The sequence below is a fragment of the Aotus nancymaae genome, unplaced genomic scaffold (assembly GCF_030222135.1).
Source record: "Aotus nancymaae isolate 86718 unplaced genomic scaffold, 86718_ANA_hifiasm-v0.15.2.pri h1tg000014l, whole genome shotgun sequence".
NCBI classification, from domain to species: domain Eukaryota; kingdom Metazoa; phylum Chordata; class Mammalia; order Primates; family Aotidae; genus Aotus; species Aotus nancymaae.
In genome coordinates this window covers 20,779,339-20,792,991 of record NW_026988425.1, presented here as the reverse complement: position 1 = coordinate 20,792,991, position 13,653 = coordinate 20,779,339, and the positions used below count along the sequence as shown (strand labels likewise).

Here is a 13,653-nt window from a genome sequence, read left to right as displayed (position 1 = left end):
ACTAGGCCCTAACTCCCAAAACTGTTACACTGAGAATTAAGTTTTCAACATATAAACTTTGGGGGACACTTTCAAACCACACCATGTATATAACTAAATAAATGTGTTGGTCTAGTTCTGAATTACTAGATGTGGCAAAATCACTTCCACAGTTAAGACTTTAAATGTATAGCATCTTGAACTCCCCTATTGTTTTTATATGCAAATTCTCTATGTATCAGTGAAGAAATTACAGAAAATTGTATCAGATTGATGATTAGTAAATTAGAAATTGCAAAGCTTGTAATGGTTTATCTGAGCAGTGTAAGGTAGTCTAAGGTCACGACCTCTTATTAAAGCAATAATGTGGAGAGTTTAATAAAACAGAATTTTAATCAGATTATAAATACAAGTAGTTGTCTCTCTTTCTACCCTGAGTGCTCACTTAGATTTTAAAACTATTTCAATTGAGAAATATGAACATTGTTCTGACTTGCCTACCCTTTCTTTTGCAGCTGAAATTTCAATGCTACAGAGATGACAGAACAACAGAAACATATTTTTTTTCATCTTAACGTACCTCTGTACAAGTTCTTGTATTCAAATACACATAATCAAAATGTGGAGAGTGTTTGTTCCTCATACAATGGTCATTCCACCTTGTATGTGCACACACACATTAAAAATATAACTTCTGTATAAATTATATTGACCGTTTCTGTGTCTTACCTTTAAAGACAAGTACATGCTTGTCTTTAAAGCTTCCATTTTTGGATGGTGGGCATTTAATTACAATTTTAGATTTATGGCCCACCACAAGGGAAATAATATAGCTAAAAAAGGAAAAGGAAAAGATTCTGAGCTTAATTTCTGGGTGATGTAATAATAGGTACAACACATCCCCCATGACAAGTGTTTATCTATACAACAAACCTTTGCATGTACCCCAAACCTAAAATAAAAATTAAAAAAAAGATTCTGATTTCAATATTAGGACGTTAATGTTTCTTCCTTAAGTTAAATCTAGAAGAAGATGCTACTATCGTTTTTGCCTTATTATTATATTTGCATTTTAATATTTTATTATAAAATATAATTTGATTATGATAATTTTATTTTAATTAAAAACCTCTAACAAAGTCATCACAATTTCATAAATGTCAGTGATATACTAAAGTCTCTGCATATTGAGAAGTACTTACAATGAGGAGCAACATGTATGTTGTTGATTATCAAACAAAGGCTGTGGGTACAAAAGCAAGGAATGCTCTAGAAGGGTGAAAAAGCAGGCTGGATGTAGAAAGATGCTCACCACTTAGATAAGGGTCCCTATTATATCTTTAAATTAAAAACAACAACAATTGTTATATACATTCACTCTTAAATACCATCTAGTAAACACATTTTTAATCACAGTGATTGGATTCTATCATTTTCCACAAACCCTTCTGTAACTTTTAAAAACTTAAGATAGTAATTCTGTAATTCATGTTTATCCTGCCTACCCAACGAATAATGAAATGGTATCAATGGAGCATAGAGAATACTCTGATTTGTGTTGATATGTTAAAAACAAGCAAACAAACAAAAAACCTATTGATTTTTATTTTAGGGCAGACAGTGGAACAAAGATGTAAAATAACACATGCCATAAACCTTTGCACAGCAGGGCTGATGTGATTTTTAACACATACCTGTATTACAAAAGGGATGTTAAGCTTGAATATGAAATGTTAAAAATAGCTTATTCAATTAAAAAGACTGTTTTGGGAGGTGAACATTAAACATGAAACAAATACCCCTGGGTGAGTTGACAGGTAGTTAAAGAAATTATAGCAAAATAGTGGACTCCAGAGTGCTGAAGAGGTAATCAGCAAAATGCCTGGGATGAAATGGTTAGGAAGTAGACTGTGATGTCTACTGACAGAAAGATGATCAATGGTAGGAGATGTTTTGCACTCAAATTAGACAAGAATGTGGCTCTTCCTACCAAAGCAGTAGAATAAAACACCATCTTTCACCTCAGCTCCTGGAGAATATGATAATGTTTTTAGCAAGAGTTCAAAAGGAGCAGTGATTCAGGTTTTAGAGAGAGTTGCCATGTGAACCAAACAAGCAAAACAATTGCAGGTTTAACAAATTAAACAAGTAGCCAACATTTGGAAAATTATATTGTGGAAAAGAAAACCCTCTTCAAATTTGCAGGATAAAGTCTCTGAGAGTGTTGAAAAAGACTGAAAATGAGAAGCTACAAATATGTTCATTATCAAACAATGGTCATGGGTAAAAAAGCAAGGAGTGCTCAAGAAGGGAAGAAAAACAAAATAGAAGAGACAGACGAACACCACATGGATAAAGAGTCTTTACTATATTTTAAAATTATAAATAGTAATTATTATTATATATATTCATTCATAAATACTATGTAATTAAATATATATTTTAATCACAGTTTGAATTCCGTTATTCTCAAAAAAAAAAACCTCTGCAAAATGCTGTAACCTTTGAAAACCTAAAATGTAGGAGTTCCTCCAGGTACTTATTTCATAGTTAAGATGGATCTTACCAGATTATTAGCAACAAGAATTCAGTGTTTATTTCACAATTAAAATTATAGTTAAAATATTTAGTAGCAGGACATCCACCTTCAATGCGGGTGGGTACCACCCAATTGGTCTAGGGTATAGATAAAACAAAACTGCACAGGAAAGCTCTCTCTCCCCTGGACCTAAGACATCCTCATTCTGCTGCTTTTGGACATAAGCACTCCAGGTTCTCTGGTCTTTGGATTCCAGCAGTTGCACCAGTGGCGTCTGAGTTCTCAGGCCTTTGGTCTCTGACTGAGAGTTATACCATCAGTCATCCATCATCCCTGGTTCTGAAGCTTTAAGACTTGCAGAGAGCTACACTACCCTCTTCCCTGGTTATCCAGCTTGCAGACAACCTATTCTGGAACTTCTCAGCCTCCATAATCACATGGTCCAATTCCTCTAATAAATGGAGAGATCCATATGTCTCTATCTTTCTCTTTCTATTTGTGTGTATGTATATGTATATGTATACATAGGTTGTGTCTGAGAGAACCCAGACTAATACATTACTAAAGCATATTATCAGGATAAAATTGGATAACATATGTACAATGCTGAACACAGAATCTTGTATTTAAAAACATATTCAGCATCGAGTTACTGCAACTGTTGTCACTGATGCCTCGTCTCCTAAAATGAGATGCTATCACTTGTAAAATTATTTTAAAAGATACATTTTTAAATGAAGAACCTTTTTATATGTGAAATAATTTACTTTAGATGTTTAAAATAGTATAGCTCAAAAAAATGTTGGCTCATAACAACTTCTACTAAGTATGTAAGAAAATGGTTTTGAATTTCAATCTTTTTTTAAAAAAAAGATGTATGAATGTATTCAAAATTTACATGAGCACTCAGCTACATATACTATAAATATTTTCCAAATTCCATAAACTGATTAATTAAAACAGATCCTCTAGCCAGGAAGACAAGCATATGAATACAACATTCTTTCTTTTATCAAGTCTCCTGAAATAGCTAATGTAGCACGTAATAATTTTTATATATAAGAGTGAAGGTGGTTTCTATGTCCAATTAGCAATAATTGTGCCTCAGATAATCTTCATTGACTATGATACTGCCACTCTGAAAAGCTGTCTATATCCAAATATTAATTTAGTTTGGCAAAAAATAGTCAGGCTTAGAAAGTATTTTAGAATAGGACAGTTAAATAATATAATATTTTCTATAATGTTTCATTTTCTTCTTATTTCTTCACAAAATCTCATGACAATAAATATAGTTTTTTTATCCCAAGAAGTATAAATTTTACAAACATAAAAGGTATGTCTCCCTTCAATATTTCCTCTTAATGCTGAGTGCAAAATTGGTTGCAGAAAGAAAATTGCTGACATTAAGCTAGGATCCGACTTGGCAACTGATTGCAACATATTTCTATATGATGCTGTGGGATGTACTAAGAAAAGGATGTTTTAGACCCAGAGAGACTGTTGCTCTGTTCCCAGGGAAATGGAAAAAACAAAAAACAAAAAACTAATCTTGAGCTCTAGTTCTCCACTTACAGAACATGGAAATAAAGAAACAATTTTCTGTTTATGTCTATACTTCAGTAAGTGGAGCAACATTATCTGCTTTGCATCATTTCATCAATTAAGGAAGGTCTTATGACAGGATACTTCAACTCTTACATAGTAGACAATAGGTTTATTCACAAAGTATTTTTTATAAACATATGTTTTAGGCATAAAGCTTATTCCTCCAAAATAATGCTTCCCATATTTCATCTACTTTGATTTTTCAATCATATTTAGTATTAACAAATAACAATGTATACTCCACTACTGATACTTGCTAATTGAATTACACTTCTGATCATCTTTTTTTTTTTTTTTCAAATGACATACTGAAAGTTGTGATTGGTTATTTGGGTTGTAAGGATTGAAAACATACATTGATTATATAAATTTGTGAAGGTTTTTACCATCACAAGCATTATAGAGAATAAAGAACATCAGCTATCCTACAGGGAAACCTAATAAAGACCGAATTGCCTCTAAGGTCAAAACAATAGTTCTTTGTGCTCAAAAGCTGTTCACATAGTTGATGCTGCATTGATGTTGTCTATAGAGATTCTAGTTTTCTCTGAATTTTCTCTATTTTTCAATTTCCTTTCTTTTCACTTAGTTCTATTCTGCTTAACAGAAGTAATGGCCTTTTGTAAGTAGATAATTTGCATGTTATAAGCATTCTTCCCAAGCTATTGCCCATCACCACGTAGTGGCTATTCCCAGTCTCTGTTCCTAGAACACTTGTCACCTCACTCTAAATTCTCTCTATTCTCCAAGTCCTCACTTATCTAATTCCTATAATCTTTTTACTCAAACTCTTCAACTTATATACAGCTTTCTCTCCTTCAGGTTTTAAGCTTAATGAATCATCTTAATTCCATCTTTCGGCATGTACTTCGGCTACATGCTGCTCTCTTTCTCCTCTGTCTTACATCTCAATCACCCAGAATATGCTATATTTCAAGAAATCACTAGTCTGTGTCAGGCATTGTTATTAGCAAAACGATACAGCCCTTCCTATGGAAAAGCTCCTGCCTTCACCGCATATGCGTTAATAGCTCTGATTAGTCCACTTAAGACCGTTGTTCCTGTCATGCAGAACTCTATTGGCAAGCCACACAACATCCAGCCAGTAGGTTAGCAGCTCCTTAGATTCAACGTACACATGTTGATTCAATCGACTTTGGACAGAATGGTAAGATTTGTCTTCAACTTTTCTCATGGGAAACATAGACACAACCCATATGGAAAAACCCTGTATCTTCCTGCCCAAGCAAATAATTCGATAATAAACAACAGTGTCCACTAAAATAGAATGAAATTGTTGCTTTAATACATAATAAAGAGTAGGTGTTATTTTCCTTTAGTTTTCTTTTAAAAATGCATACTAACATTGCTTCAGTTTGGTTTTCTAGAATATCCTGCATAAATGGACGCGAACCACATTCACTTTGCTATGTGGACTGGGGAGATGCAAACTATGTCTTCACTGCATGCCCAGGTATTTCCACATGCTCAATCTTCCACTTAGCTTCCAGTAAAACACGTTTCTTTGTTCATAACTAGGAGAGCTCTCCTTTTCACAACTCTGCAGTGACGTGATGGCACACTAAATAGAAGTAAAAGGTTCATATGAAACTGTAATGTAAATATTATTCACATATTGGAATCCTGTAAACAGTATTAATATTTTTCCTGTGAAGCTTTTAAATTCTTATATTCTGTAAAGCACAATTTAAGCATTCACAATTTGGATTTATTTGTGATAAGAGTATATTTTACCTGATATTCCTCCATCTAAGATTGGTCAGCCGGGAACTCTGAACCTCAATAAGGAGGTCGTGAAGATGAGAAAAGAAATGAAGAGAATTTGAGTTTTGGTTATCTGAAAACCTGTCAGGTGTGTTGGCAGACTGAAGTCAAAAAAGGGTACTGAAGATGCACTGTTAAAATCCCAAAGGTGGGCACAAGGATTGCTTGAGGAAATCCATGCCACGAAGGTATTGAAACCTGATCTGCTCTTGGTGATAACAACTTCGAAAAAATCTGCAAAAAGCCAGATTGTACTGCAACTGAAAGCGCAATTGCCAGACTAGCAGCACATCCTCTTCTGAAGAAAAAGATAGATGTGTTAAAAGCTGCTGTCCAAGCCTTTAAAGACACAAGACAAAATGTTGCTGAAGTTGAATCATCAAATAATGCTTCAGAGGACAATCATTCTAAGAATACTTGGTATGTAAAGGATAATGGAAGTAATTTACAGCATGAAGGAACTATTATCAGTGAGCAAAAAGTGAAAGAAACCAAAATACTGGCAAAGAAAACAATATATAATTCAAAGGAAAAAGTAGCCAGGACGGAGCATGGACCTAAAGCAGTGAGTGTTCCGAATTCTCCGTCGATGTCTTTAGAAAAGGATTCTGTAGTTTCCATTGAGTCCCAGAAGACACTTGCTGACCCAAAACTGAAAACACTAAGACAAACAAACAAACAAAGGATCTGGTAGCTCACTCTGTGGTAACAGTGACGGCGGAGAATTACATGAAGAGGAGGAGTATTTTGATGATGATGATAGCACAAAAGAAAAGTTTTACAAACAGTCTTCCCTGTATGAAGATAGTGATAATGGTGATGACTTCTTCACTGGGAATCTCAGACGGACACGAAAGAAGGAAAGTAGTTGTCATTCTTCAGTTAAGGAACAAAAACGGCTCAAGAAAAATGTTACTTAAAGAAGATACAGTTGAAACTCATGGGGTTACAAGAAATGACAAAACCAAGCCAAGTACAAAAACCAGAAAGTTAGAGTCAGTGTTCTGTTAGGATCTAAAAGCTCTAGAAGAAATTATGAAGAACAGATTCCAAAAACCAGATCCCTGTATTTTCCACAGAATGAAACTCAGATCAAGAATCAGTTTAAAAAGAAGCTACAAAGAAGACCTGAAAATACAAAACAGCAATTGCAGCTTCCTCCACTTCATCCTTCTTGGGAAGCAAGCAGAAGGCAAAAAGAACAGCAATCTAACACTGCTGTGTTTCGAGAGAAAAAAATTACCTTTGATGAATAATTAGTGCCTCTTCCTGTAAACTTTACTATCTAATTTTTTTTTTTTTTTTTTTAAATACTGGGTCTCACTGTGTTGTCCAGGCTACAGTACAATAGTGCAATCACAGCTCACTGCAGCCTTCAACTCCGGGGCTCAAGTGATCCTCCCACCTCTGCCTTCCAAAGGTCTGGGACTACAGGTGCGTGAACCACCGTGTCCCGCTTTCTCACCCCACATCATGTGGCTATTACTTAAACTTTTATTTAAATAAGTATCTTAGGGGGAATTATAGAATGTTTTTGTATTTCTTTTTTTTTTAAGTAAATTCAAGTTATGTTTACCTAAGCTTTTCACAAATCTAATATGTACTTAAATTGATTTTTAGTAATATCCTTCAGTTTCCCCTATGAAGTAATTTGGGGACTACAGTGGTCTCATATTTTCTCTTTAGTGTTTATCATGAAGTGTGCTTCACTGCTTCAGCTCTGTTTCCTTAAAAATAAAGGTCAATGTATGTTTAAAATAATAATGGAAACATAGGAAATCATAGCTATTTAAACCAGATCACCATTGTTAAAAATCATTCTTGTTAGCAAACTAAAATAGTAAATTGCATTATGGATGTACAGATAATTAAATGAATACTAATCTTATTATAGTTTTAGGTACTTGTGATCATGTACTTTTAGATTCTAAAATAGTTGTCTAGGACAAATTTGGGATTCTTAATTATATTTTAGCTACTTAAGCAAATTTTTTTAATGTAGCAATACAACCAATAACTTGTTTTACCTTTCACTGCATATAAATATTTCCATTAAATCATAAAAAGAGTATATTTTACCTATAAGAGATTGGGAAATATTTACACGTGTGTGTGTGTGTGTGTGTGTGTTTTATCATATTTCCCTTGAGACTAACAATGAAGGCAAAGTTCTAAAACTGAATCTGCCAAAATGGGATTATATGGGTGAGTGATTTATTTGGATGAACACTTCTGCAAGATGAGGTGGTGGACGCAGGAATAGACAGAGAGGCTTCAGCCACAATATTTGTAAACTTTATGAAGAAGGAAAGAAAATAAGGAGGGTTAGGTAAAATGAGTTTCAGACAGTAGCACAATTCTTAATGTATTTTTGCAGGTCAATGGAGAGTTATCAAGCCAAATTTTTCCTCCATTTCGAGCAGGAACGGGCCTGCGGGGCACCTCACTATGCTTTGTCATTGCCTGAAAACAGCTATGAGAAGGGGATTTTGGAATATAGGTAATGATGGATACAAAGAGGAACCCTAGGAGCTGTCAATCAGTTGTGATAGTCACTAGGGGAGATGTACATGAAGCAGTCTCATGGCAGCTACAAGCCCTGACCTCTCATTTCATACTAAAGCAAAATATCACCTTATTATGAAGACCATAGGGCTCCCTAGTTGCTATAAACCAGTTGCTATGGTCTGAATGTGTCCCTCAAAATTCGTGTGTTGTAAAATTAATCCCCTATGCAACAGTGGGAGGAGGTGAAATCCTTTGTGAAGTGGTTATGTCATGATGGTGGTACCCTCATGAATGAATTAATGTCACTGCAAAAAGGCTTGACAGAGGAAGCTTAATCCCTATTCCTACCTTCGGGTCCTTCCTTCATGAGAAGATGCAGTACTTTTTCCCTCCGGTGGATGCAGCAGCAAACTGCTGTCTTAGACTCAGACACTGAACTGCAAGTGATTTCATCTTGGATTTCCAGCCTGCAGAACTGTGAGAAATCAATTTCTGTTCTTTATAAATGACGAGGTAGCAAATATTTTTTGCAATAGTACCACAAACAGATTGATGCAACAATTGTGAGAAAATGATTTCTGTAACAATTAACATAACATAATGCATCATTTTATAGGTTAAATAGTTTGTGAAGTAATTTATTTATTTGGAGGTTCTACTAATCTGCCTGTCCCTGATAATTAAAGATGTTGAGTATATTTTTGTAATGTATCTACTGGCCATTTGCATATCTTCTTTGAAGAAATGTCTGTTCAAATCCTTTGCCCATTCTTTAATCAGATTATGTGTGTTTTGCTATTAAATTCTAGAAATTTCTTATATATTTTGAAAATTAACGCATTACCAGATATATGGATTACAAATATTTTCTCTGGTTTTATAGATTGCCTTTTCATTCTGTTGATTATATCCTTAGCTGTGCAGAAGTTTGCTCGGCTTTTGTTTTTCTTGTTTGTTTTTAGTCTGATATAGTCCAACTTGCCTAATTTTTGCTTCTGTTTCCTGTGCTTTCAGTGTCATATCCAAAAAGTCATTGCAAATAGTAATATCAAAAAGATATTACTGAGAATTTTGATTTTCAAAAAAACCAAAAGATTAATGGTGATGATGTGAGGAAATTGGAACCCCTGTACACTGTCCATTGAGAATGTACGAGGATACAGCAACTATGAAAACAGTATGGAGGTTCCTCCAAAAGCTAAAAACAGAGTTACCATGTGATTCAGCAAGCTCATTTCTGGATATATATCCAAAACAATTAAAATCAGGATCTTGTAGAAACATCTGCACTCCTATGTTTATAGCATCATTTTTCATAGTAGTCAAGATAGGGAAATGACTCATGTCTAAGCACATTGACAGATAAACGGATAAAGAAATTGAGGTATATACATACAACAGAATATGTTTCAGTCTTTAGAAGAAATTCTTGCCATTTGTGACAACATTGATGAACCTGGGGGATTTTATGCTTAGTGAAAAAAGCCAGTCAGAGAAGGACAAATACTGTATAATTCCACTTATATGAGATATCCGTAATAGTCAAACTCACAGAAGCAGAGAATACTATCATAGTTGCCAAAGGCTGTGCTGTGGGGTAATGGGAATTTTTTCAAGGAATATGAACTTTGTTATGCAAGATAGATGCATTTTAGAGAGCTACTGTTCAATATAATGCCAATAGTTAATACTATAATATTGTGCATGTCAAAATTTGTTGAGGAGGTCTCATATTCAGTCTCCTTAGCACATACATACACACACAAAGCATTAAAAATAAATTTCAGGGGCTCTTGCATATGTTTGTGTGAATCATATCCAAGTGAATGTGGTGACAGTATCTAGGGTGTTTGCATATGTTTAAACTGATTAAAGTATACATATTAAATATGTGCAGGTCTCTGTATAGAAATTACACTTCAAATAGCTGTTAATAAAGTGCTCCGTAATATCATTGAAAGTGCATTAACTGAAAATGCAAACTTTAGAAAATATATTAATGGCATGCAGTTATTAGTTGGTATAATTTCTTAGGGTGATAACATCTCTCTCCTTAAATTCAGTACATAAGAATTGAAGAGCAGCTGCAGTTAGATAATGTTCACCTTATTTTGTTATATTTTATATATCAATGTGCTCAAAAACCCAGAATTAGAATTTAAAGACTCTTAGAATATTTTCTCAATTATTGACAGAATTATAGATACATTTTTTTCTGATAGTTTATTTTCAGCCATTGCTCGCACTATCCCAGAGATCGAGGGAGGTCTCAATAACTTATGAAGCATCATTATGTATTAGATATACTATGGTTAAAATGCTAGCTCTTCAATTTTTCCTTTATTTAAAAAGGATTTCAGGCACACACTGTTGTGACAGCCCTTTTTTTTTTTTTTTTTTTTTTCAAAGAATAGAATCTGCCAAACTTATTCTCAAATTTTAAATCTAGAACTCTATCCAAAAGCCACCTATAAAGTCATTTATTATGGGTTTTACTTGTCTCATTCTAAATGCCACAGTGTAGTTTTAGAGTCTAGGGTTTCCATCAAGACATTTTCATTAAGCCTTTACTAAAATAGGGTTTTCTCACTGAATTTTATTCAGCAAGTTTGTAAATCTGAAGTGCATAGCTTTCTGTAAGTTATTAATCAAAAATTAACTTTGTATATGTGAATATGTCTACAGTATATAACTATATACTCTAAATTCTAAATTCCTAAAATCAAATACTGGTTTTATTATTAAGTGAATTGACTAGTTTCCCTTGGAAGGGACATTTGTATGTTTCTAAACTGAACATTTCATTTTGTTATGTGTATCAGTTAATATGACCTATAATATACTGCAGAAATAAATAACTTTCAAATCTAAAACCAATTCAGTCTCTATAATAGGTTTGCAAGGGGACTTAGTCATTTAGGAAGACAGCCAATGAAAGCTCCATCACAATTCATGTCAATATAGCTCATAAGGGACCATGGGAAGGCCTTGCAAAAATTCCTTCTATTCAAATGACATTGGACAAAACAAGTAAGGGGCTTCATCTACCTTTAAGCAGGGTGGAATACTGCCATCTTATTATTTCTATAGTAGGAGAAAAACAAAAGTATTTGTGAGCAGCCTAGTAGTTATATCATTGATAACATTTTTATTCATAATAGTGCCAGTAATACAACTCAGAAGTATATTATTTTTCCATTCAAACTATTGTATATCCATTGATTAATCATTGTGGGTATATTTATTCAACCAAGTATATAGCACATAATACTGGTTTGATATTTTCTATGTGTGGATCAGAATATCATGAGATGTTGTCAAAGGTTATAATAAAATTAATAAGTTCAAAGCCCATGCATGACATTTAATCTATTTCAGAAGAATGCCATTATGAAACTTAGGAAATACAGTAATCTCTCTTATCCACAGAGGATACATTCCAAGCCTCCCAGTGGACGCCTGAAACTGTAAGTAGTTCAACCCTTCTATACACTGTACTATGTCCTTTTTTTCTATACATACATACCTATGGCAGCGTTTAATTTATAAATTAGGCACAATAAGAAATTAACAACAATGAAAATGTTAAAATAGAACAATTAAAATTTACCATAATAAAAGTAGATGAATGCAGTCTCTTTTACTGCCTCTCATAATATCTTGTTGTTATATACGCTCCTAATTTTAGACCTCAGTTGAATGCTAGTAACTGAAACCAGGGAGAACAGCCATGTACCAGGGGTTGCAGGGACAGGAATTAAACATGCTTTCTTTATTCTTAAGTTTTCAAAATCCTAATAATTGAGTAACTTTACTATTCTTTCCCTGTGTAACTTCAGGCAAATTATTCAACCTCTCTGTATCCAAGATTTAGGGACACAACAGGAATGATAAAACTGCTCTATCAGCTGATTGATGTGAGGATTAAATTAGACAATGCATGTAAATTCCTTAAATTGATCCCACAAAGAATGTGTTAACCAATACTCTGTATGAAGAGAATGATATCATACTTATTATTATGCAAACTCCCCTTTTGCATATAAGTACAGATATAGCTTCAGGTTACATGCAAATTAACTTATCTTTTAATATCTTAAAATTTTTCCATCGTAGGAATACAAAAACTATTCTACCGATTCCCTATTGAAGACCTTCATGTTTAGTTTTGATTCTTTTGCCACCATAAACGATGCTATGAAACATTCTTATATATCCAGTATGACATATCAATGCCATTAATTCTGTAGGATAGATTCTTTTTAAAAATATTTTAACTTTTATTTCAGGTTAAAGGATGGATTCTTAATATAGATGCTGAGACTAGCACATATGTATACTTTTGTGCTATGAAAATATCAAGATTTTATTTTCTCCAAGTGTAGTAATTTACAGTTGCACTAAAATATAAGATTTTCCAAGTTCATTAAAATTCCCTAAGAAATACTATATACTATAATGGTAAAAAATTATGTATAACATTTATATTTATAAACATTACAATTTTGCCAGAAAGCCCAGCACAGTGACTAGAATGTATAATTTCACAGTGTATTTTAGTGAAAATATTATAATTATGCCAATTGAGGGATATATAATATTAGTAATAAACACTGAAATTATAAATATGCTGCTTCTGATATTATCAAGACTAACAAAAACAAACTTGGTTGAATGTTATAAAACAGGTTATACATTAAAACATTATTATTAGCTATTACCCACTACATATTTTTCAAAATTCTGTTACTGATTTAACTCATTTGCTAGATGAATACAATAATCTCGTTCAAGATGATAAAATTACTTTTCCCTCTTATTTTATATTTTCCTATATCTATAGCAAACACCTTAAACCAAAATTTAAAGTGAATATATTATAAAATAATTAGTATAAAAATAAAAGCTATTCAAAAGACATATATTTCTATTTTCTAAAGGTACATTTCTAATTTCTAAAGGTACATTCAGCATATTTTTAAAAGGTTAATTCTTTTTCAATCAAGGCTGTATTGTAGAGAAACATAGACCCAGATGTCTATGAAACACATGCAGTATTTCTTAAAGTATATATAGTTATTAATGTACTATTTCACAGAAATATTACTACTAAAAATTCTCAACACTGGTGATTTCTGGAGGAAAATACTGAAAATTTTAAAGAGATAAATTTATATGTCTGAAAATGAATGATATATTTATTTTACTTCGATCATATGGCATGTAACAAAACT

General features: G+C 33.0%; 1 non-coding gene and 1 pseudogene across 1 annotated transcript; one reads left to right on the top strand and one right to left on the bottom strand.

Annotated features, from left to right (window-relative positions):
- Nucleotides 1–3,524: 3,524 nt before the first annotated feature.
- LOC135274918 (U4 spliceosomal RNA) lies at nucleotides 3,525–3,666 on the bottom strand. Its single transcript, XR_010342663.1, has one exon. It is a non-coding gene; the product is annotated as a U4 spliceosomal RNA (small nuclear RNA).
- A 2,220-nt stretch (nucleotides 3,667–5,886) lies between these two features.
- On the top strand, nucleotides 5,887–7,167 carry LOC105733006 (serum response factor-binding protein 1-like; annotated as a pseudogene).
- The last annotated feature ends 6,486 nt before the right edge of the window (nucleotides 7,168–13,653 follow it).